Genomic DNA, 26,247 nt, shown 5'->3' with positions numbered 1-26,247 from the left:
GCACTGCAGGTGTACATGGTGCACAGTTATATATGCAGGCAAAACATCCATACACATCACTTTAAAACAAAGAAAGGAAGGAAGGAAGACACATTAGTTGGAAATCTCAGAACATCAAGCATAAAACAAAATGTACCAAAACAATTTGGGTGTGAGATAACTAAATCATGAACAATTAAAATGACATAATGACATATATATATACATATACATATATATATATGGTGTCACGGCTCCACCCTGATGTGGATCACATTACAAAAGTAAAAGACCTTTACTTGTCCTGGGGAGGAACTTGTTCAGCATAAAAGTCACAGGCTTTCCTACATAGCTCTGCATTCTTAGAGAGAGCTAGCCAGGAAAATTCATGGAGTTGGTGGCTGTAAGAGGTGATATTTCAAGAAATATAACTTCATAGGCTTTAATATGGTATATCCCATGTATTTGGTATGAATGCAACTCTCGATTCGGTACCAACACACACACACACACACACACACACACACACACACACACACACACACACACACACACACACACACTGTAACATCAGGCAATTTCTTTTTTCTTAAGGATATGAACAACTCAAACAGATTCTTGGAGGAGACAATGAAATCTCCTTGAAATGCTGAGGAACAGCCAAAGATTTGGAAAAAAAACAAATCATAAATTGTGAAAGAATATTATTATAGAATACTGTTGCTGTTTTTATGATATTTGTATAGTCAAATATGTGAACATAGTATGTAAACCCTATACAGTCAAAATGATGCAACTACGAGTTAATTAATGGTAGTTGCATGAGGCTTAGGAGACAGGAAAGATAAAAGGGATCTTCCATAAAGCTAATTCTTCATTTGTCAAATCTACCAGTCAGTGGATAGTGACTAAAATTGATGGATGCAAATGGAAAAGTTTAACTAGTAAGGCATGGACTCTGGACGGCAACTAAAGGCTGAAGGGTAGGAAAAAGGCTGATGTTCTCTGCTTTATTTTAAACTATATCCTTTTTTCTTTTTCAATGATTCAAGTGATATGTGGGTATAAAATGGAAGTATTCATTCAGTGTATATAAAAGTTTAAGCAAATGACTTACTCTGATGTGGGAGAAGAGACAGGTTTTTATAACCAAAGGAAGAGGGAGACAGAGAGGCAGAAAGACAGGGATAGAGGGAGAGACAAGGAGAGAGACTTGGACATCGTTAGCACATGGAGTGGACATCATGAAGATTTCAACTCACTGAAAAATATAGCACAAAAACAGGAGGAGAAGTCAGATAGAACCTGGGCATATCTGAGATGAGTGCCATAAAGATTAAGAGAATTTCTGGAGGCTGTACCAGAGATTGTTGCGTTGACAACCAGCTCTGAGTTCTTGGTGGACTTGTGGAAATTTGGTCTCTCTTCTAGTTCCTTGTGGGGTTAACACATCAATATTTTCCAATGCGTTCAATCGTATGTAGGTTTCCCACAGATAAACAAGTTATGGTGTAGGGGAAAGGGCCATCTCAGGCAATCTCCAGAGCTCCTGTGTTTAGCTATCCAGTTTTCCAAGCATGTGTGTGCTATTGAGAAACCCAGCAAACAAAGTTTCCGTGCCTTAGTGTCTATTGTGACAACTACTTTGACTGGAATCGCAGAGGTGTTGGACAGGGAGCAGACATTCATTCAAACAGTGCTAACCAAGAATCTGAAATATTTAATATCAATCTTGAAGATAAAGCAACACAGATGAACAGATATCACAACTCTGAATTCAGGGAGCCAACACTGAAGTGAATTCAACCATTCCTGACATCCAATGTTAGCAGTAGATGTTCTGTGCCCCCAAGTCATATTAGAGAACTCAATTAATTCTCCAATCTTGAAATAGACCTTGGTTTATATTCTGTTGTAGGCTTAATGTGTATAAAGATAACTTGATTGTGCATCAACTTTACTGAATTTCTAGATTAGGTAAGTGCCCTTATTTCAAATCTAGGTTTCTACAGACAATCAAAGCAGGCCAACTTGTCATGTTTTTGTAAATCCTGTGTATGTGTATTGTAAGTTTCACACACAAGCTTTCACAATAGGAAAACACAGAGAGTGAAAAATAAAATTGGGCATACCTTAAAATGATTTGTCCTATCTTTATAAATGAGGCTTTTGATTCTAGAACATTCTGTGCTGTGTAGTTCCTGAGATCATTTCGTGTCCCCATTCCTTTGTTATACAGTTCATATCTTTTCTCCTCTAGTTATTTTTTTTTTCAGGAAGCCCTGAGGTATACAAAGGACTTAAGTTATCTCAGTGTAAAAATGCCAGGCGTTTAGAATCTGCAGAACAAACAAAAACAGATACACAAACACACACCTTCATAGAGCATTTCTATTGAGCCCCAGCCTTCAGGCAATTCACCTGCTTGCTCTGCTCTCTTTACTTCATGCACATTGATTCTGGGCTATTTAGTACAGGTACACATTATCTCCTCTCAGGAAAAGGAGAAGGGTATGGGCAGGTGCAATCACAGTAGTTTAGCAACACAGCATGCACATTCCGTAAACAAAATCCATTCTTCTTAGGGGGCTGAGTTTCACCAAGCCAAGTGCCCTAATTTGCCCTAATGTTCTATCCTCTAAACAATCCCAGGGACCAGGAGATGAGGCAATACAGAGGCTCCAGCAGAGCTGAATGGAAGCATGGTGAGTTCAATGCACTTGAGCTTTAAAAGCCAACCTCTCATTAAGACACTGAAATGCAATATTGACTCTGGGCAAAGATAGAGCCATGAAACACAAATACAATGCAAGTAAAAATAGCACACATTTTCTCCCAACACCTCGATTTAATCCATTACAGAGCCATTTCTTTCTCTTTTTCTAATTCAACCTTCCTTTCAAAAGCCTCCTCCCATGCAGGTCAATGGGAGTAGCTACAATTACCGAACTAGCAGGTTGCAGCACTTCTGATGGAAAATGAAACAGTTTTCCTGAGGCAACCCTAGGAAGCTAGACGCCCACTGCCTCTCCTGAGATAACGTTCTCTACACCCTTGAGACCTGATCATTCTATCACATTTGAACACTGTATGAAGTACTCACTCTCATTGTAGTAAACCATAAAATAAGAGCCTTCCAAAAAGGCACACTAGCCATACCTGCATGGAGGGAGACTTGAGTGTGCCAATATTCCCAGGCTTTATTAACAGTAGCTGCAAGCTACTTAGGTGGAAACAAAGCCTTCTGAGTCTAATGAGCTAGCCTGATGACAAAAATCTACTACTTGATTTTAATTGCACCCACTAGAACATTCTCACTGGAGTTGTCTTAATGAGGAATTACTCTAAGCATATATTTGCTCAGTCCCAAATGCATAATTTAGCCCCAAATTTCAGGCTTACATGGCACTGCCTTTTTTTTTTAATTGACAAGTTTTAATGACCTATGCTTTGCAAATCAAGTATGCAGGTTTACATGAAACTATAAAACAGATGGGTTGTACTATTTATTTTCCCAATACCTCATAATAGAACCTAGACTTACCCATCCTTTTGTTTTGCAAGCAGCAATGTCTTCCACTGTTGTGTTTTCTATATCTCATTCAAACTTTTCATCGTAGAGAGAGAAGAAAGACTTCTAAGATCCTGGAAGGGAATAATGACGTTGACCAGGCTGAGGAAGTAAATGAAACACCCAGAACCCAGTAAATTCAGAAAACTCTACCATTTCACAAGGCATTTCCTTGTGGTTCTTTTTGTTTGGTTGGTTTTGTTTTTTGTTTGTCTGTCTTGTTTTTTCAGACAGGGTTTCTCTGTGTACCTTTGGAGCCTGTCCTGGAACTCTCTCTGTGGATCAGGCTGGCCTCAAACTCATGGAGATCCACCTGCCTCTGCCTCCCAAGTGCTGGGATTAAAGGCTTGCACCACCACCACCTGGCTTCCCTATGGGTTTTAAGCAGTAACAATCACTGGGCTGAAGAAACTTATCTGCCAAGCAGAGTGTAAGTCATACACATGGGCTGTTACCCTGTAAAGCCAGGCAGGAAAGAAACAAAGGCCACATGGAACTTTCATGTGGAAGATAGTTTCCCTGGAACTCAGACCTGTCACAAATTTATGACTGAAGTTGGCTCAGCCACACCCTTATCCAACCTTGGTCTTCTGTTCTTGATTCTTCCATCCAATTGCTCTCTTCCTGTTTTCTTCTCTAGCCTGCTTTCCTCTCTGGCCTCAGCTGTGGATATAACTTGTTCTAAAGTAGATCTTGTCTTTTTTCCATGGTTATTTAATGAATTCACTCCATGAATGTCCATAGCCAGCTGTGAGAAATCCTAGCTCTGACTGGTGCACATCTCAGTAACACAGAAACATCTGAGTATGAAGGGACGCAGCAGAGACCATAAACACACTTTCAGAGTAACAGACAGTAAGTACGGGTACGAAGGACCTAAGAAGGCCTGAGGCACCAAGAGCCAGAGATGAACCACATTATAAGAGCGAAGACGATCCGTAGTCGGTAAGGTTAAGATATCTTTATTCAGAAAAACACCAGCCAAACGCAAGCCAGAGTGTGCCAGGAGCAGCAAGGCAGAGAGGCCAGAGAGAAGGGGTCTCCCATGTGCTTGCAGCCCCTTAAGAGCCCATCCCGAGTCATCCTGACCTCACCTTGACCACGCCTTGACAGGCCTGGTCAGGCACACCTTGACAGGCCTGGTCAGGCACACCTGTAGCCAGCCTCTAACAGGCATGGCTTACTGTCCCCTACAGGACCACAGCTCATTGCCACAACAGAGTGATTGACCCCTAGCTGTTAGCGAAGCAGTAGACGAAAAGGAAGCAGAATCTCCAGCTAGGAAAAAAAATCTCACATTAACAGTCAGTGGAGCACAATCAGGGTGTAGAAACAGGCAGCCTGATGCAACAGGAGATCAGACTACTTCCAGGATGATGCCAGCAATGGAAGATTCCAGCAGGAGCCTGAGTGTGAAGGTGACAAGAACTTCACCCCAGCAGCTGGAAACTGACAGAAACTCAATTTGACAACTATGTTCCAGGTTCTAAAACACCACAGTGGTTACACAGCTAACCTAATTGGGATGTTTCTCTTCCCCCTCCAAGTGTGACCACAGCTCCCCTTGAGAAGTCTCATTTTGCACCTTTTCTTACATACATGAATATAGAGCCCATCAGGACGAACTTGCTTCTACAGAATAGGTGAGCTCTCTGGACATTCAGATTCATTGGCTCATCAGAGAAAGGAGTAAAAGAAGACTTCAGAGCCCACCTACCTCTAATGTGGTGCTCGGGGTATCTCAGACTGGCCAGGAGCCCAGCTCCCAGAAGCTCTTGGAGATAAGGACCAACTTCAAGGTGAATTGGAGAATCCAGTGCCCATGGCTTCTTCCTCAAACAGGGGCCTTAGTCTCTGACTGTACCAACTTCTAAGACTCAACCTATTGTTTGCTGCAGCTATGGGGCGATGAAATACAAACCACAAGACTCAACAAAAACCAAGTTGAGTTTACTGGGAAAGGGAGTGAAGGGAAGGGTAGGGTGTTACTCGACTGGGAATGGAAATGGAAAGAAAGAGAACAAGCAGGTGGGAGGCATTTGCTTAAAAGGGAAAGCTTGCACATATGTACAGAGTCCTTACATAGCCACCTAGTGCAATAGCCACACAACACAGGGCCCTTTGAGCTTTTTAGTATCTGCTGGTACTTCCCCCCATTTTAGGGGGAAGGGTCAGCATAATGCCAGGATATCAACACAACCTATGAATACAGACGGAGAAACTCACCCCTGTCTCAGCCTCCAATACTCTTCATTTCAGCTGCAGATGAAAATTCATTCTTACAACTGGTTCCAACCTTCAAGACTAGGCAGAGACTGATGAAGTCAGCCACTATCATTGTTGACATAAGGTCTACAGAAAGAAGGAAGTCTAAGGAAGAAGAGGAGCGGAGGGGAGGAGGCTACTTCTGAAGTGCTGCAGTGAGCTGGAAAGGGTTATATGTAGTGGGATGGGGGTCCACATGGGGATGGGAATGTGGAAGCTGAATGAGTCCCCTGAGTCTGAAGGAAAATGAGGGTATATGAATTTATCCAATGAAACCTATATCCATGGTGCTTTAAATAAATTCCTTTTTATGCTGAAGCCATATAAAAGGAGAAGTTGTGGGAAATAGTGTTCTTATTGATTGATTGATTGATTGATTGATTGATTGATTGATATTCTAAAGAACATTTTCTTAACTGCTAATTGATATAGGAGGGCCACACCTACTGTGGTCCAGGGCTGTAAAAGAAAAGTAACATCCCAGATGAGGCAAGCCAGTAAACAGCATTCCTCAAGGCTTGGCTTTCCTTCCTGCCTAAAAGTTCTAACCTTTTGTTTCAGCCCTGACCTCCCACAGTATAAACCTGGAGGTGTAAGACAAAATAAACCCTCCTCTCACCAAGATGTTTTTGGTCATGGTGTTTATCACAGCGACAAGACGCAAATAGGAAACCTTTTATGCGCTGTGTCTTTCACTTTCTCTCTCTGTCTCTCTCTGTCTCTCTCTCTCTCTCTCTCTCTCTCTCTCTCTCTCTCTCTCTCTCTCTCTCTCTCTCTCTCTCTCATGAACACACACATAGATACATACCCTATCTTCCTAATAGGGTATGTATTTATTATTCTTTTTCAGTCTGACTGTGGTCTAGGCAGGGGTCCTGTCTGTGCTCAACACTCTTGCAATTCCAAGCACCACTCTGTTAGTGTAAAATAAGTATTAATAAAGACTCGTTGAATGAACAAACCAGTGATTTAAATTAGGCTTCCAAAGCATTCCTCCCTGTGGGTGGATGTTCCAGAAATATGAAAGGTTTCTGTTAATTTACCTGGCTTTTAATGTTTGCATGCACTGCTTTGCCTTAGGTTACTGAACAAAAAATCATCTTTGCATTTAAAGTTTGCTATTGACATTCAAACTATTGTATACTTTTAGATTCTGCAGAAGACATTTGGCTCAAGTAGACTTTTCCTCTTGCAATAAGGAGGAAATGTGAGTATAGAAGAAGGCAGGACATCGGGTACTAAATGGAGACATAGGTCATGATGAATTCTCTCTCTGACCTGGACATTTGGGGATGAGAAATTTTGGTAACTCTGGACACAGACTAGACAAAGTGTGCTGAACATGGTTAGCACACTGGGTTCACTTTTCAAATCTAGAAACAAAGGGTCAGTAATTTACATGTAGCTGCTTAGTCTTCTCTGCTAGCATGGAATTCATGGGCACCTCTACTTAGGAAAATGTGCCTACATCGTTGGTGAAGACTGCCTACTTCCCGTGTATACTCTTCTAAAATGAGAAGTCTCTCACATTAGACAAGAGATCATTGCTGTCCTCGAAATATGATGTGTGTCTTTCTAGAACAATGGATGGAGAGAGGTGACATCATTGGTCCCCATGCAGTAGCCCTTGGAGTTAAACATCCTGGTTGTCAGTGTGCAGAGCACTCAAGGGCTTCTCTTTTCCCACTTTCCCAGGAGCAAAGCGGTGACAGAAGGCTCCGCTGTGTGAACCAACAGGTAGAGTAGCTTCTTGTATTGTTTCCCCTGCACACTTAGGGTTCGGTGACAAGCCTGTTTGCTGACCTGCTGCTGGCTAAATCACATCTACTGTACAGAGATCTCACGGCTGCTATCTCTCTCCTACATCAGCTACTGAAACTTTAGAACACCAACAATTTCTTCCTTTCCTCTCTTGTTCCTCTAATCTAAGGCAAACTAAAACAAAACCCAAACCAGAACACCGGAAGCATCAAGATATCAAAATTGTAGATTATATTAGAACACTGGCTTCAAAGCAAGTTCTCTGATAAAACAGCTCTTTGAGATATTAATAGGAGCTAAATACAGATAGGATCAAGTATTAATTGAAGTTACACAGAGATAAGACCAATTTGTAGGAAACACTAGGGTCAGGTTGACTGACTTAGCTTCAGACATCCGCAGGTGCAGGGAGTCCTGTAGAGAACTGTAGGTGGAAGCAGTTTCCAAACCTACTTCATCCCAGAAAGCAACTTATTAATAAAAATCCCCTGAATATTTTCTGGCTACTGTTACTGTCAAAAACAGTAAGTTGGATAAATTTTATACCAAGGACAGCACACAGCTGATTTAATAAAAACTTAGACCTTTTGCGTAAATTAGCCTTAAAACTTCTTTCATTTGAGTAGGATATTTAAACACCTAGGAAAAAAATGACAAAGGCTTCACTAGGTTGGCTGGTGAGTTATTCTTTTCATTCAGAAATATCACCCTTGTCCACTTGTCATCAGAGAGGCTTCCTATGGCAACAGATGGGAGTCAGGGGCAGAGATCCGGAGCCAGACATTACGCAGAGTCTTAATTGGAGGTATCCATAGGGTTCCCCCCGTTGGAGCTTGGGAAACCCCACAAAAGATGGGGAGGAAATATTTCAGGAGTCAGAGGGATGGAGGACACTAGGAGAACATGGCCCTCTGAATCAACTAAGCAGGGCTCACATGGACTCACAGAGACTGAAGCAGCAATCACCAACCTGCATGGAACTGTACTAGGTCCTCTGAAAATACATTCTGGCTGATAGTTTAGGGTGTATTTCTGTATTTCTTGGGAATCTTTTCCTCCTTTTGGGTTGCCTTATCCAGTCTTGACATTACTGCTTTTGCCTTGTCTCATTGTACCTTGTTTTGTCATATTTGGTTGTTGTCTCTTGGAGGCCTGATCTTTTCTGAAGATAAATGGAGGGAGAGTGGATGCAGATGGGGAGAAACAAAGATAGGGGGAGCTGTGAGGAGTAGAGGGAGGGGGAACTGTGGTTGGGATTTATTGTATGAGAGAAGACTCTATTTTCAAAATAATAATAAAAGAGATTATGAGTCTTTATAAGGTCCTGAATCTCAAGGGGAAATCAGTTAATAATACTGCTTCATTCAAAATCAGTATTTTTCCTGTGTTCTTGTTTATAAACTTGAAGAGATGTCAATAGATACTAACTTGCTTTTCTGAGTGTTTAATGAAGACAAGGATGATAACACCAAATAGTAAAGACTCAGGGAGTCAGAGAATGAACAAGGACTTTCCCTCTTATTTCAAGGGAAGAACACTGTTAATAACTCTATCTGTTCTAGCAAGTTAGAGTGAGTTTGATGGGATCCCATTGGAAGCAGAAACTGACACCTCAAAGAAGAAACAAATAAGTAAGTAACTGGGACTAGGAAGATTAAATTAGGGAAAGCTGCTCATATTCTGTTTAGATAGAAATGGAAGATGAGAATTTCCCATCTGTGACACCTTGCTCTGCTTACAAATTCATTCCTGGTGTCTTAGTTAGGGTTTCTTTGCTGCCAAGAGACACCATGACCATGGCAACTCTTATAAAGGAAAACATTTAACTGGGGTGGGATTACAGTTTCAGATATTATCATCATGGTGGGAAGCATGGCAGCATGCAGGCTAACATGGTTCTGGAGAAGGAGCTGAGAGTTCTTCATCTGTATTGGCAGGCAACAGGAAGTGAACTGGCTTGAGCTTCTGAGACCTCAAAGCCCAACCCCTAGTGGCACACTTTCTCCAGAAAGCCACACCCACTCTAACAAGGCCATCCCTCTGAATGGTGCCACTCCCGATGAATCTGTTGCAGCCATTTTTATTCAAACCACTATACTTGGTGTGATATTAATACAGAGATTGCATACATGGCTGACTTTGACAACTTTCTACATGAGGTAGGTGGTGAATTTATCATCACTAGGCAGGAAAGTGAAACATGATAGCCCTCAACATGATGAAAAGGGAAATGTTAAAAGTCTTCTAACAAAGTGTGTCCTTAGATTGAAGAAAAGTGAGTCTGTTTATAGTAAATTTCTTAACCCAAGGCCTTTTTTACATCGTGTTTCAAGTTTGGTAAATTGGAGAATTTGATCAAATATAGAATAGAACTATTGTTCTCCTGTATTTGATGAGTACATTTATAATTAGCCTCCAAGGAGAGGATAGTATTGTCATCTACAACTTATCCTGTAAGTTCTGCATTGTTCTTAATTTTCTCAAAATCAACAGACCCCACTGTAGTGGTGTTTGCAGAGCAATTAACCTTGAAAATGAGCCACTTCATTTTTCTATTGTAGGGGCTCCTATTCATTTTCTCTTTTAAAATCATTTTTAGATTTTTTTATTAATTATGTACACAGTGCATGTATGTATGTCTACATACCTGAAGAGGACATCAAATCTCATTATAGAAGGTTGTGAGCCTCGATGTAGGTGCTGGGAGTTGAACTCAGGATCTCTAGAAGAGCAGCCCGTGCTCTTTAACAGCTGAGTTACCTCCCCAACCCCCTAATCATTTTTATAACCAATGTTTTTCAACACCTACTAAATAATATTAGTACTTTCTTTACCTTTGAATCTCAGTGCTAAATTGGGGAATTTCTTAAAGATAATCACATTCCTACAATTTATCATTGAGGAGAACGATGTATCACCATGTCCAGACCATGGGACCTTATTTGTGGGGTCCCCAAATTTGAGTGTTCACTTCCTCCTCAGGCCGCTTCAACTGCTGTGTCTGGTCCTCTCATGGGACCTTTCAAATCCTCATACACACCAGGCTTTGGATAGCAATAGCTGTAATCCTCTCCTGCCTTTTCTTCATGAAGTCATTCAATCAATTCATTCTAATATTTTTATTTAAATATTCTATAAGAAAATGTTAATTACACATAATAAAGGTTCCATTTTCATATATGTACATAATGTGTTTAAATCATGTTCACCCCCACCCATGAACTCTTTTGTCTCCCTCCCATGCTTACTGATACCTTCTTCCAAACGAATCTGCCTTCCACATGCATATCTCTAAAAAAAAGTTGATGACTCAATGAATTTCATTTTGCTTGTTGGAGCAGAGGTGAGAGTTTGTTTACAGGAGCCTAGGGATCTTACCAGTGACTACACTATTGGAGAAAATGGCTCTCCCAGAACAACCATTTACTGCATATGGGGACTTATGGGGAGCCATGAAAGACCTCTTACTCTATGGAATATCGATGAGCCTAATCTTATACAGATGTGAGTTTAATCATAGCTTCTGTGAGTTCAAGAGTGCAATAACAAAGCCATGCTCAGATGTCTTTGCTCTATGCTGTCACCACCCACCTTCACCTCCCTCTAGTTCTTACATTCTTCCCACTCCTTCCACAGTATTGTTAAGGCTTAGAGAAATTGTTATCTTCTAGTAAGACTCAGCACTGAACAATCACTTATTCTTAGCACTTTGTCCACTTATGAGTCCTTGTAGTTGCTGATAACCCCAACGCAAGAGAAGCTACTCTGACCAATGCTGACAACAGAACTAATAAACATTGTTATTTGCAATGAAATATAATGGACATGCATCAGTTACCAAAGCATCATCCCTTATGACAACTCAAGCTGTTGACCTATACTCTCTCAATATAGTAATTACCAGTTCCATCCATTTTCTTTAAACTTTTATATATCTATTTTAAATAATTTATTTTTATTTACAAATTAGTGAAATTATATTGGGTCTATGTGCACAACATTTTCATTATTTGTTTGCCAGTCGGTAGATATCTAGGTTGATTTAATTTCTTTGGTATTATTGATGGATGAACAACAATAAACATAGATGTGTAATAGGTTTACTTCTATAGTATATGCCCAGGAGTAATATATCAGGGTGATATGAAAGTTCTGTATTAGGCTTTAAGAAGCTTCCCCACAGATTTTAACACTTCCATCAATAGTGAGTGAAGACCCCACCTCCTCACCAGTATTGCTTTCATCTGTTTACCTGCTGATAGCCAATTTGACCAGGAAATAAATGGAATCAAAGTACTTTTAATTTCCATTTTCCATAAAGATAAGGATATTGAACAGTTTTAAAAAGATTAAGTAGACATTTTTACTTCTTCTATTGGTAATTACCTATTCATTTTATTAACTAAATTTTTATTATAATTTGTTTTTTTCTTGTTTTGATGTTGTTTCTTTGTTTTTGTGAGATAGCATCTCATTCTACAGCCTTGGTTGAACTGGAACTCACTATCTAGGCCAGGTTGACCTGGAACTCACTATCTAGGCCAGGTTGACCTGAAACTCACTGATATCCATTTGCCTCTGCCTCCTTAATGCTGGGATTAAAGGCATTCACCACTATGTCTGGAGTTGTTTAGCTTCTTGAGTTCTTTGTATGTTCTGGAAATTAAATTCTCTGTCAAATTTGTCAATTGGAAAAGATGTTCTCCCATTTTGGCTCTTGACTCAATTGTCTTTTTCTGTCCAAAACCTTTTTAATTTTATGAAATCCCATTTGTACATTGTTGAGCATATTTCCTGAGCTAATGAAGTCCTATACAGAAATTGATTGTCTGTGCCTATATTTCAAAGTGTGCATCATACTTTTTTTCTGTTAGTTCCAAATCAGGTCTCTCAGTAAGGTACTTCATCTTTTTTGCTTGTGTTGATAATGAGTGATAAGATTCTGATATTGTTCTCACATGTGTATATATCCAGTTTTATCTACACACATGTTAAACATGCTATCTTTTCTTCAATGTGTGCTTTTGGCATCTATGCAGGACATAAAGTGGCTGAAGGTCTATAGGCTAATATCTAGGCCCTGTGTTTTAATGGTTTTATATGAATTTCAGGATTAATTATTCTTTTTGTTAAGTAAAATATTGACAGTTTTATTGGAATTACATTAAATAGTAAACTTTCTTTGGAAAGGCAGCTATTTCATACTTATTAATTATTCCAACACATAAACATGGAAGGGCTTTTCATCTTCTAGTGTCCTTCTCTTTAGTTTTTAAATGTTATTATAGATGTCTTTCATGTCCTTAGTTATATTTTATTAAGATTTATTTATTAATTTTTATTTTATGTGTATGAATGTTCCAGAATAGATGTATGTATGTATGTACACCATTTACATGCTTGATGTCAAATCACCTAAGACTGATGTTATAGACAATTGTTAGCAGCCAATCGGATCCTAGAGTCAAACCTAGGTCTTCTGAAAGAGCAGCAAGGGCTCATAACTGCTGAGCCATCTCCAGTCCCATCCTTGGTTAGTTTGTTTATTCCAATGTCTTTCTTTCTTTCTTTCTTTCTTTCTTTCTTTCTTTCTTTCTTTCTTTCTTTCTTTCTTTCTTTCTCTCTTTCTTTCTTGAATGGAGATAGTAGACATCCTAATTTTGTTCTTGACTTTACTGGAAATGCTTTGAGGGTTTACCCATTTAATATAGTATTGGCTACCCATTGGTCACATATGGATTTTATTATGTTGTGATATGTTCCCTCCAACCCTAATCTGTTCAAAACTGTTTTATTTTTCATGAAGTGATGTTGAGTTTTGTCAAAGATCTTCCTTACATTGAAATGTCAGGTGATATCTGTTCTTAAGTTCACATGTTGTGGTAGTTTGAATGTAATTCTCCCAACCCATAAACTCATAGGAAACGGTAGTACTGGAGGTGTGCCTTTGTTGGAATAGGTATGTCCTTGTTGAAGCAAGTATGTCACTGTGGAGATGGGCCTTGGGGTCTCATATATGCTCAAGTCATGCCCAGTACCTGAGTTTACTTCCTGTTGCCTATGAAAATGTAGAACTCTCAGCTACCTCTCCAGCACCTTGTCTGCTTGCACAACGCCATGTCCTACCATGATGATAATAGACTGAACCTCTGAACTGCTAACCGTCCAATTAAATGTTTTCTGTGTCTCTTCATAGCAATAGAAACCCTAAGACAGAAGTATTGCTGGGATGCAGCCAGATTGATCGTGGTGAACTTTAATCAAATTGTAAGTGTTTGAGAAGTTTTGCATTATATTCATTATAGAGACAGATCTCTACTTTCTTTTGTTGTTATTATTATTTTGTCATTATCTGGCTTTGTTATCAGGATGATAAAGGTGTTGTGCTTGGTTGGTTTAAAAGTCAATTTGCCATGAATTGGAATCTTTTGAGGACAGAGCTCCACCTGAAGGATTTTCCCACTTGTCTTCATTGATTGAGGAAGACCCAGGCCAATTTTGGCTGGCACCTTCTGGCAGCAGCACTGCAGAAGGAAATTCACCTTGCCCTTTGTTTGTTAGCCCTTCCCTCTAAATGCAGAGTTGACTCATTCATTGATGCTTCTGATTCCTCTGATGGTGGCAGAGTCACCATTTCCAAACTTCCATCTGAGAATAGGGACTAGCAATTCTCCAGGAGCTTCCCAGACGTTGATGCAAAATTGGGACTACTGAGACTTATGCCTTGTTGACTGAGTAGCTACTACCATTGCTTCCACAGAGACAGCCATTGTGGAACTACTCTGTTTTGAGACATACAATCTCAAGGACCAAGCAACTACCTGCTTCTCAGCTGCTCAGTTATGATTTGGCTATGTTCAGATTTTAAAGCTTACTTAATAAATTCTGAAAGACACATATATGAATATACATGTGTACATACATTATTATTGAGGATTTTTCACTCCCTTAGTTATGAATTTTTAGGTTTATTTATTTATTTTTATTTTATATTGTATGCGTGTTTGCCAGAATATATGTATATGCACCATTTGAGTGCCTTATGTCAGATCCCCTAAACCTGGAGTTACTGACAATTGTGAACAGCTATGTGGTGCTAGAATCAAACCTAAGTCTTCTGTAAGACTTATATATGCACATACATACACACATTTGTATTCATATATATCTTTATATAAATTCTTGTATGGATGCATTCAAACATGCATGCATGCATCTATATTTCCCTTGGTTTTGTTGTTCTAGAGAACTTCACTAAAACAATTGGCTTTTTAAAGGGAGCTTGGAAATGTAGGCCTTTTCTGTTTTATTGGATAATTTGAAAAATATTGGTGATACTGGTAGAATTCTGCATATCTGGTCGTAAACTTTTTTAATTGGGAGATTTATAATAAATGTTTCATCCTGATTGCTTGGTATAAATCTATGTCATCTGTTCATCTCATCTTGATTTAACTTGGTAGGTCATATTCACATAGAAATTCACCCATTTCTAATTTAGTGGAATTTAAGTGTTTAATGCATGACCTTATATTTTTTCTGTATTTCATCAGTACCTAATGTAGTACTTCCCTTTGCACTTATAGATTTACTAATTTGGCTATTTTTGTTTGTTTAGTTTAGTTTAGTTTTGCTAAGGGCATGTTGATCTTGTTTGTATTTTTCAAGGACCAGTTGTTCTTCATTTCATTAATTGTTTGTATTGCATTTTTGCTCATTTGTTTGTTTCTGTCTCATTAATTTCTGCCCTGTCCTATTTATTTACTTATATTGCTCTGATGGGAATCATTGAGTTATTTATTTGAAGCATATCTGATTTGTTAAAATGTATCCATATAGCTATAGTTTCCTTTGAGAAGTGATTTCCTTGTATCTCAAATTTTTTGGTAGCTAACCTTCATTTTCATTCAATTCTAGGATAATTTTTTTCATTTTCTTCTTAATTTTTTCCTATGCTCATTCATCATTCTGTATATGTTTAGTCTCCACAAGTTTATGAATTGTCTCATGATTTCCATGTTGTTGATTTCTACCTTTATTCCATTGTGATATAAGAAGTTATTTCAAATTTTCAATATTTGTTTGTACTTGCTTTGTCTCTTATCTTTGATCACTTTTAAAGAAAGTTCCATAAATTACAGAGAAGAATGTGTATTCTACAGTTTGGGGATGGAATGTTCTGTAGATGTCTGTTAACTCCATTTCATCAATGGTGTCATTTAACTCTGATGTATCTATGTTTATTTTCAGTTGAGATGACCTGCCTAATTGATAGCAGTTGAGTATTGAAATCATCAGCTATTGTTGTGTTTGGTTAAACTGTGAATTATAGCTACTAGTGTTTGCTTTATGGATTTTGGTCCAACATTGTTCAGTGCATATATGTTTCCAATTGTCATTTCCTCTTGATGGATTATTACTTAATCAGTATGATGTGACCTTCTCTATATATTCTAATTTTAGCTATATTTTTCATATATTGGAATATTTATGCCTTCTTATTTTCTAGTTACTTTTGCTTGAAATACTTTTACCCATCCTTTAACCCTAAAGAAGTATCTGACTTTGATGCTGATGTGTATTTTTTGGAAGCAGCAAAAAGATGGCCCCTATCTTTATTTCAGTCTGCTACACTGATAGTAAAACTACTAACCAGAGTTGTTATTAAAAGATGTGTATTTAGCAGGTGATGGTGGAACATGTCTTTAGTTCCAGCACCTGAGAGGCAGAGGAAGGCAGATCTCTGAGTTCAAAGCCAGCTTGGTCTACAGAGTGAGTTCCAGGATAACCAGGGCTACACAGAGAACCCTGTCTCAAAGCAGAAACAAACAAAAGCCAAATATTTAAAAAATGAAAGATTTGTATTGATTAGTGTCATCTTGCTGATTTTGTACTAGTTGTTGTTTCCATTATCTTCATTTGCTTAACTACTGGCCTAGCATCTTTTTAAATTTTTCCCTATAGCTTCATGGATGTGTTTACTATTCTCTTCAACCAAAAGAATTCCTTCCAATATCTCCTGCAGGGCTAGGTTAGGGCTCATACATTCATTTAGCCTGTTTAACATAGAATGATTTTCTTTCTCCATTAATGATGCCACAGTTTTATAAGGTACAGTAGTCTGAGTCAGCAGATGTGGTATCTCAGAACCTGAAATATATCCTTCCATATCCTGCAGCTATTTAAAGTTTCTATTGATAAATTAGCTATTTTGAAGAACCTGCCATCGGATGTGCCCTGCAATTTTCAAAAATATTTTCATTGTTCTACATATTTAGTGTTTAACTAAAGTATAAAATGAATAGTTTATTTTCTGGTCCTATCACATTCTATATGATTCTTGTATTTTAATGGATCTCATTTTCCCTAGGTTTGAGAAAATTTACACTACATTTGAATTGAAAATACTTTCCATACCTTTGTCATGTAATTCTTCCAATTCTTGATGCTTCCAATTCTTCTTCCCTTAATTTGTTGATTTTTGTCTTTTTATGGTGTTCCAATGATTTTCCATGTTCCATTTGTGGTTTTTCTTTTTTACAATTTTCTAAATGTTTTAATGGAAATAGTATATTACCTTCTGCCTGCTTTCTTCCCTGCAGTCCATCCCAGGTATCTTCCCTCAAACCCCTCGATAGTCCATTTTCCTTGATTGCTTTTGTTACATGCACATCTATCTTTATCTATCATATCTGTCTGTCTGTCTATATATCTATCATCTATCTATTTAAATATTATGTAAATAGAACCTGATGAGTCTGTTTCTGTTGTTTGTGAGCATATGGTTTCAAGGCTGACCACTTTTCTCTGGACAACCAATAAGGGGGCTCATCACTGGGAGATGCTAATTCACCTTCTCCCAGTAGTCAATAACTACCTGTAAATCTTTGTCTGAAGTGGAACTCCCACAGAAATTTCCTGCTCTCACATTAACGTGCTTATTGATATTGTTGTTGTTTTACTTTATTACCCTTTTCTGAATGCTACAACTCCTCTACCTTATTTTTAAAGCTTGATATCCCTTATGTCCCATGCTCCATTGCTTTGGTAAAGTTTTCTACTGAGCTTTTGGCTTTACTTATTGAAATTTTCATTTTCAGCACTATTTTAGCTTGCATTTTCTTTGATGCTGCTAGATATTGAAAAACATTTTCACATCATGTATTCCATTATATTATTTCTCATTTCACTCAGCTATTTGTGTTCTCTTTGAATTATTTCAGTAGATTATTTATGTTCTCTTTAATTTCTATGAACATATTTATAAATAATACTTTTGGATTTTTTGTCCACACTTTTATTTAAATCACTTTCACTGTGACTCATCACTCTGGGATTGATAGTTTTGGGAAAAGCATTGTATGTTATTTTTTCATGTTATTTTGGTTTGAGATTGTGATTTACAGATCAGAAGTTAAATTGTTGGTTGAAGTCTTTCATTTTTTTAGGTCACTGTTTACATTGAACTAAAACATTGAGTTGGAATGTTTGCAAATTTGGTTTGGCCTCAGTTATAGCAGGACTAGAATTTTCTTTACCTCTGTTAGACTATGTTCAAGGAATCAGTCTATATCTCGAGAGTCCTCTATTGAGAGTATAATGCTGTGTACAAAAGCCATCAGTTTTGAGGAGTCTATCTACTATAAAAATGGAGTAACCATCAAGTAACAATCACCTCTAAAGTGCTAATAATTTTATAGAGAAATAGATAGTACTGGGTGATCTAATTTATTGTTATTGTATATATGAATGGAGGGAATGAAATACAGTAAGACTAATTATCAGTATTGAGATGCTAGAGTTATAAAGAAGGAAATAATAAAAGAAGGAACTGTAGGGTCAAATCATTGGAGGAGATTATTTTAGGGCTAAAATAACACTGCAAAAGAGATGGAGGTAAAGATGGGAGAGAGAAAAAGAGGCAGAGCAGCAGAGACAGACAGACAGACAGACAGACAGACAGACAGACAGACAGACAGACAGAGACGGATTCAGCAGAGAGAGATTGAGAAGTGAAGACATAGGTCATGGACACTGACTGACATGATTGCTAGATTCAGTTTAGACTCTTTTGACTCTATTGCATGGCTTCCTCAGATCCTAGAACCCAATCTTGTCACTGGTAGTTTTTCTGTGACCTCTTCTTAATGGTTTCTTGAGTTTCTGTATTAACTGTTGAATAGTTTGATACCTGCTTGTCATTATAGTGGTTTAATTGTTGACCATATTTAAGATTTTGTCATGCACATTGCATACTCTACTATACCTAACATGCACACCACATACATAACCACACATGTGTGTACCCATGAACACCAAATGCATGTACCCTGCACTACACCTCTGTGCACACCACATATAGATACACAAATGCATTGCATGCATACTCATGTGAAAAACAGAATTTATATGTTCATTCCATATACACTAATGTACTACAGACACATATAATGTGCATGCCCATAAAATACCTCCATGTTTGCCACACACACATACCACCATGTATACGTGCATGCACCACATTCTTCATCTTACCAATGAGAACCCATGATATCAGGCATTTTTTCCTTGTGTGTCAGGTGCAACACAAACCCAACTTTGTGGATATTTATTCCGATATACTAGCTCTCTGTTTACAAATATGTATGGATGTTCTTACTGAATTTTGGAGACTATGGTGTTGCATGAGTTCTAATTTGTCTTAATAAGAAAAACCCAGTCAGATATAGGGCTAAATGCTGAAAGATCAGAGAGACAAAGGAGCAAGCAAAAGCCACACCTTACCTCACCAACTTCCCAGACAAAAAGAGACCAAGCTCCTGTCTCACTTTGCATATTCTCTCTCTCTCTCTCTCTCTCTCTCTCTCTCTCTCTCTCTCTCTCTCTCTCTGTCTCTCTCTCTTCCTCCCTCTGTCCCTCTCTGGCCAGCCCTATCACCACTTGTTGTCTATCTATACAGACATCCGGACCTCTATGATTACCTAGTGGCTAGTCCCACGCTCAGATGTTCAGGCAAGTTTTATTTGTTAGGGTACAAACAATATATCACCACACTATGGAGCCTGACTGAGCCATCACCCAGAGTGCAAGTTACCTCAGCTGGTGTTTATCTGTACCAGTCCTGCCCTCTGGGACAAGTGGGACCTTCTTTGGGTCCTCTGTCATCCCACTCTCCTTCACCTGCTTGGGTCCAGATATAAATACCATCCTTGCCAGGTGAGCACTGTATACTTTTTAACTACTGTAATGTTTGTTTATCATTGTTTAATTCTCTTTCTTGAGCTACAAAAAATCAAAACCCACAGAAATTAGATATGCCAAATTAGCAAGGATCACTTCCCTTTCCAAAATAACTCTTGAAGGAAGTATTTTGCAAACTCAGCTAGAACACAACTGTGACCCCACACTCTACTCAGCAGCTGAGTCAGATATTGAAATGTGGGCCAGTTTGTGCCTCATATAAAGAACTCTTTCTCAAAATACCAAGGGCTGTGTACATATCCCATTGATTAAGTCCTTGAAGCATACCATGCATGGGATAAAGCCTATTCTTTTCCTTGTAGAATATGAAAATCTGCTGAGAGAACATACACTTTCACAAAGGTAAACTGAAGACCTGCATGTAGGCCGATGAAAGCAAGGCAGGGATTTCTTGTATCTGTCGATTCCTTTTTGCTTTCAGATCAAAATAATCCTTATATCAAAGTGACCTATTACTATCTTTGGATCTTATTTTCAGCCATTAAATTGTGTATACGGACCACTTAGAAGGATAGAAAAGAACTACATATAGCTACTGCTTGTAGCTGTATGCTAAGACCACCCTGTTTGGTGCTGTCATGGACTTTGTGATAGTAACAAAAGAGAACAAGAAGGAGACTGCACAGAGTGCTTGCTTGAAGCTTGGGGATGGTTTTCAGGACTCGATGTCTAACAATGATTCCTGTCTCAGACTCTAGTCCCCAGATGATTATAACAGATTGGGTTACATCGTGCAGACTGGGTATGTCACAGCTTTACCACTTTCACAGCCCTTCAACAGATAGACATTTTGATTTTTGCCTCTGGTGTACATCAGAAATTGCAAGCTTGCCACATTCTTTTGATAGCACAAGTGGGTTTTAAAAGTTCTTATAGCCTTAATTTTTCACTAAATACAACCATAATTATCACAAATGACTACAGTCATTTTGTAAACATTTAGATGATATCCAAGTACATTAGGAAACTGATTCACTCTTATCCACACTTTGTGACAAAGCAACAAGATTTCTGTCCCTGTTTCAAAGTTCTTGTGATTTGCTAACATGCGTTGTGTATCACAACCGTTCCCCTCATTCCCACCCTTTCCACTCAGTTTCAAATGTAGGTAGAAAATTGTCTTCCTGGGAGCAGTTTTGCTTTTCTCTGCATTCCCACTGAGCCATGAATGGCCTTCATCTTTGATGGAAAACATGACACAGCAGGGATCACTCAGATGATTGAATGTTTGAGAATATAAAGTACACAGGAAGTGACTGCTACAGAAAAAGGTAGAAAATGCTACATAGAAATCAAGCTTTGGGATCAAAAGATTGTTTATTTTTAGATTACTCACTATATATAACAGGCTGCACTGCACTCTTTATTTTTTCTGAAGACCTGAGATCTAATGCCACTGATTTAGAAAACAGAGGCCATGGGGAGGTAACTAAGGTTATTGAGGTCCTAAGGGTGGGGCCCTATCATACTATATCCAGTGTACTTGGAAGAGAAGGTAGAAACATCAGTAATGCTCAAGCTAAGAGGATAGATCAATGCAAAGACACAACAGCATGGTAGGTGTCTCCCTCAGGAAAAGGAAGGTCTGTTAGAGCAGTCTTGAACCCCCATCCCATGTTGTGATAACACAGTCTCAACAAATGACAGTCAATGCAGGCATGTAACTAAGGTTTGTCCAATTCCTGAAGTTTATTTCAAAATAAATATTTTTGTGTCCTCCAAACTTGTTTCCTGCCTATGCAGCAATCTGTTATATGTTCAAAAAGAAACAGAAGGGTCTGTTTTTTAGTTTCTTAACACAATGAAAGTACGAATGTGTAAGGGTGTAGAAATGAAAATTACTGTAGCTTGATGCATACATGTATCAGGTTCTCACGCTGTTTCCCATAAATATTTGCATAATGTGTCGATTGAAAATTGAATCCTAAATTAAAGAAATAAAACAAATTATTTTGACTATGAATACTGTTTTCCCTTTTATTGAAAACAGATTCACACACACACATAATGTTTACTGATTATGGTTCCCCTCCCTCCACTCTCCTTACCCTCTACTGCTCTCAGTTCCTCCTCATTTCCTTTCCCATCTAGATACACCCCCATCTCATTTGTTTAGTTTTGATTTGAAGTCTATTTTATATTAAAATGTCTACACCAGCTTGCTTCTTAGGTCCATTTGCTTGGATTATCTTTTTCACTCCTTTTATCCTGAGACATTGTCTATCCTTAATATTAGGGTGTGTTTCTTGGGCAAAGACTGAGGTTCCTGTTCTGCCTGATCCCGCAGGCATTTAGTCCCTAGTAAATACACAGAGGCTTATTTATAGACTGTTTGGCCAATGGCTCAGGCCTCTGATTAGCTAGCTCTCTCTCTTAATTATTAACCCATAACTATTAATCTATATATTTCTACATGGCCTTATTAATCACAATAAATAATCTTTTTGATGTGTTCTTCAATTTGGTTCAAATATATTTTATTAAGAATCATTTATTCTATATTCATCAGAGATATTGGCTCATAATTTTCTTTCTTTGTTGAGTCTTTTTGTGGTTTTCGGTATCAGGTTAATAAGATTTAGAATTACAAATTAGAGTTAGAATTTCTAATTAGAATTAGAAAATGTGTCTTCAGTTTCTACTACCTTGTGCAATAATTTGAGTATTATTGGTGTCAGTTCTTCGAAGGACTTGTAGAATTCTGTGCTGAGTATGATCTAGTCCAGGGCTCTTCCTATTGAAGAATATTTGGTTATTGCTTCTATTTCACTAGCTGTTATTGTTCTGCTCAAGTTGTTTATTTCCTCTTGATTTAACTTTCATAATTGAGACCATTAATATCAGGAAGCTTTAATAAGTAGTATTCATTGATGCCTGTTACATTTTGGTGAGGTGTGAGTCCACCCCCTTTTGATTTACTGTTATATGATTATTTCTTCCTTGTGTCCTTTTGGGTGTAATTAACCTCTAAAACTAAGGTTTTTGTTTTAGTGCCTCAATAGAACTGGAAGGGTAGATAGAAATTCCTTAAAATTTATTTTCTCATGGAATGACTTTCTTTCTCCATTTACTGTGAGAGATAATTATGCTGGGCATAGTAGTCTGGACTCACATCTGTGATATCTCAGAGTCTATAGAACATCCATCCTAGCTATTTGGATTTCAGAATGCCATTAAAAAGTCTCATGATAATCTAATGTGTCTACCTTTATATATGACATGGTGTTTTTCCCTTGAAGTTTTTAAGATCCATTCTTTGTTCTGTACATTTAACATTTTGGTTATTATGTATCATGGGGAATTTCTTTTCTGGACCTGTCTACTTGGTGTTCTGTATGTTTCTTTAACATTGATATGCATCTCTTTCTTTAGATTGGGGAGGGACTTTTCTTCTATAATCTTAATATTTTCTGGGCCTGACTTGGGTTTCTACTTCCTCTATACCTATTATTTGTAGTTTTGGTCTTTTCATGGTGTCCTATGTTTTATGGATTATTTTGCCTGAAATGACCTTAGTTTTCTTTTTTTTTGACTGAGCTGTCCATTTTTTCAACATTGTCTTCAAGACCTAGAATTCTCTCTTCCATGTCTTTTAGTCTATTGTTGAGACTTATCTCAGAGGATTTTGTTTGATATTCTAAGTTTTTCATTTCTAGTTTTATTTCAGTTTGTTTTCATGATTCTACTTCTTTGGTAAACTATTGAACATTATTGAAGTGTTTCCTCAACTGTTAAGTGTTTTCATGGTCTTCATTAAGGCATATATTTATATGTTCTTCAAGGTCCCTGAACAGATTCATATTTGCTCTTTTGAAGTACTCATCTTGTGCTTCAGACTTCCTTCAAGGCTATTGCAATACTGGCTTCTAGATGCGTCATATTGTCTTAGGTGTTTTTGCTCTGGGATCTAAGCATCTAGAATTATAATGTTTGAAATGTTTCTTTGAATAAATATCTGATTTTTTTTGATGGGTGGGTGCTCTGTTCTTGGGTTGCTGCTGATTTTGGTAGAAATCTTTTCTCTGCTTTGATCTGGGTCTCCTTTCTTTCTATATGTATTATTTCTTTGTTCATTCCTTTTATAGTTCCCAGAGTTTATGTATATTCCTTTACTGATTATTTTTGTTTTCATCATTTTTGACATTTTCTTTGACTGAGTAATTCATTTATATACCTTACCTTTAAGACATGATATTCTCTCTTCTAACTCATCCAATCCATTGATGAGGCTTTCCTCTGATTTTTTTTAATTTATAATTTTTGTCATTTAAGTTTTATTTAATTTTGATGATTGAAGATTCTATATCTTTATTAAAGTCTGTTTTATACCTTGAATTGTTTTCATCTTTTCACTCAACTATGTTATTGTGATCTTCATTTTGTCATTTATTCATATCCTCATTGAGTTTTCTGTTTTAAAATCATTGTCATCTAAGTAACTTTTAACTGGGGACATCACTAAGAAATGATTTTTTGTTGGAAACATACTGCTTTGATTATTCATGCTTGTATGTTTGCAATGGGACCTAGGCATCTGGAAATTGGTAATTAGTACTGTTTCTTGATAAGGAAATCTTGTCTATCTTTTGATGAATGGCTGTTTGAACCTCTTTGTCTGTTACCTCAATTTGTCAGGTGACTGACCAGCTGCATGGAGCATGGGGATTGTCTTTGGACAATTCAGTGTTGATGTTTGAATGAGTTTTCCAAAATAGTTGGAACTAAGTGACGTTTCTAAGCCCAAGAGCAGATCTTCTGTGGGGTTGTTGGATTCGTGCAGTCAATTACCAAGAATCTTAAGGAGGTATTCAGGACTCTTCTTCAAGTAAGGGGTGTGTGTGGAAGGGGTAGAAGGCAAGTGAGGTAAGTGCAGAGTACTTGGTTTCAAGTAAGGCATGGCTTGGGTGGAGTTGCTAGTGTGTGAGTCTAGTGCTCCTACATGAAGACTTGGATAGAGGGATTAAGTGTAGCTGGTGGCACCTCTTGTGAGCCAGGCTGATTCAAGGCTTTTTCAGAAGCTCTGAAAAAAGGAAAGGACAATGGGAACATGGGTTCTGTGTCCTTGCCCAGGGACAGACTTAGCAATGTCCTTTCTCAGGCTTGTTCCAGGGCATTCCTGGGAATCTGAAAGGCCACTCCTGAGGAGCTATGGTTATCAGGCTCTAGGCTGTTGTGTGCTTGCTCTGAAATGCACTTGAGGTACCCTGTGTTCCCTTTGTGCAACATTGCTTGATTAGCTTCCTGCTAACTTTGTCCCATCTTACGAAAATTTTCTAGTGATTCCATCCCAGTTCCCCCTGCAAAGAGTATATAACATATATAACCAAAAATTAAAATTAATAAAAGTTTAAAAACTTGGGCCCTAAATCTATACAGAGAAAGGGAACTTCTAATGGTAAAGGAAAATTTAATTCCTTAAATCAGGAGTGTCATGGCTGTCGCTTTATCCCTGCTCTCAGAGAAGCGAAGGACACCCTCCACACTTGGGTCAACATTCCTATATTGCTAATTGCTGGTCCTAAGGGTGTAAAGATCCCTCAGCCCAGGAGATGACTGACAGACCCTGTGACCCTGTAATCCTGCAACCCCATGCTCTGTCTTATCTTACTCAAATGTATCTTGCTTAAAATACATACTTACTGCTTTACTCTGTACTTTGTATGACCCTAAGTAACCTAAGAGTAATGGAAACTCTGAAATTGTGGCCATCAACCTTATGGTCCGCCCCTTTAAAAGCTTCTCTTAATGGCTGGTTGGCATCTCATTTCCCCACCATGAAGTGAGATCCAAGCTGGCCACCTTGAACAATAAAAAGAAACCTTTGCTTTGCATCAGAAGTGTCAGCTGCTTGGGTTGGTCTCTGGGGCTCTGCTAACCTGGCACAACAATGCTGTGCTTCTCAATAAATGGACTTTCTTGAGTTATCAACTCATGCAGACCTCCTGATCTCAGCATTCTGTCTTCTTTGCTTTCTCATTCCTGATCCTCCCCCTTGACACCAGGACTGGTGTTCAGCACCTTTATCACTGTGGGTTCTGATCTGAACCAGCGTGGTGTCTGTCTCATTGATATATGTGGAATAGTGCTCAGAAAAGGGAATATTTGGCTTTCTAAATGTTCATTATATCATAATATTTCCATTAATACAACAAGAAGACAGCTTATTGTTGTATGCATGTATTGTCATGCTATTGAGTCAAACCCAGAGCCTGACACATTTTAGACAAATATTCTACTACTGAACCACTTACAAAGCACTTAGGTAATTTTTTAAGCTAATTCATTGAACTGCAAATTAATTAGGTTTTTTTTTAGTGTTATTAAACACTGGGAAAATATAGATCAAAGATGTCTTTGCTTATTATTTTTCTGAAACAAGTATTGTAGTAACAATTTAAAAGAGCCATTTA

General features: G+C 38.0%; 1 long non-coding RNA gene across 2 annotated transcripts in view; it reads right to left on the bottom strand.

Annotated features, from left to right (window-relative positions):
- The window catches only part of LOC103162602, a 47,237-nt gene that overhangs the window by 12,713 nt on the left and 8,277 nt on the right, over positions 1-26,247 (bottom strand). Inside the window, exons 1-3 of one of the 2 annotated variants that reach the window (XR_003479408.2) lie at positions 16,994-17,544; positions 3,524-3,624; positions 2,112-2,261 (exon numbers count right to left, since the gene is read on the bottom strand). This is a non-coding gene — a long non-coding RNA (uncharacterized LOC103162602). Of the gene's footprint in view, positions 1-2,111; positions 2,262-3,523; positions 3,625-16,993; positions 17,545-26,247 lie in introns of those variants that run through there. The other variant, XR_004772518.1, reaches the window with a different exon arrangement.

The sequence above is a fragment of the Cricetulus griseus genome (genome assembly GCF_003668045.3).
Source record: "Cricetulus griseus strain 17A/GY chromosome 1 unlocalized genomic scaffold, alternate assembly CriGri-PICRH-1.0 chr1_1, whole genome shotgun sequence".
Classification (NCBI taxonomy): Eukaryota; Metazoa; Chordata; class Mammalia; order Rodentia; family Cricetidae; genus Cricetulus; species Cricetulus griseus.
Note: the sequence above shows the minus strand (reverse complement) of the source record. Positions and strands in the feature narration are given on the sequence as shown.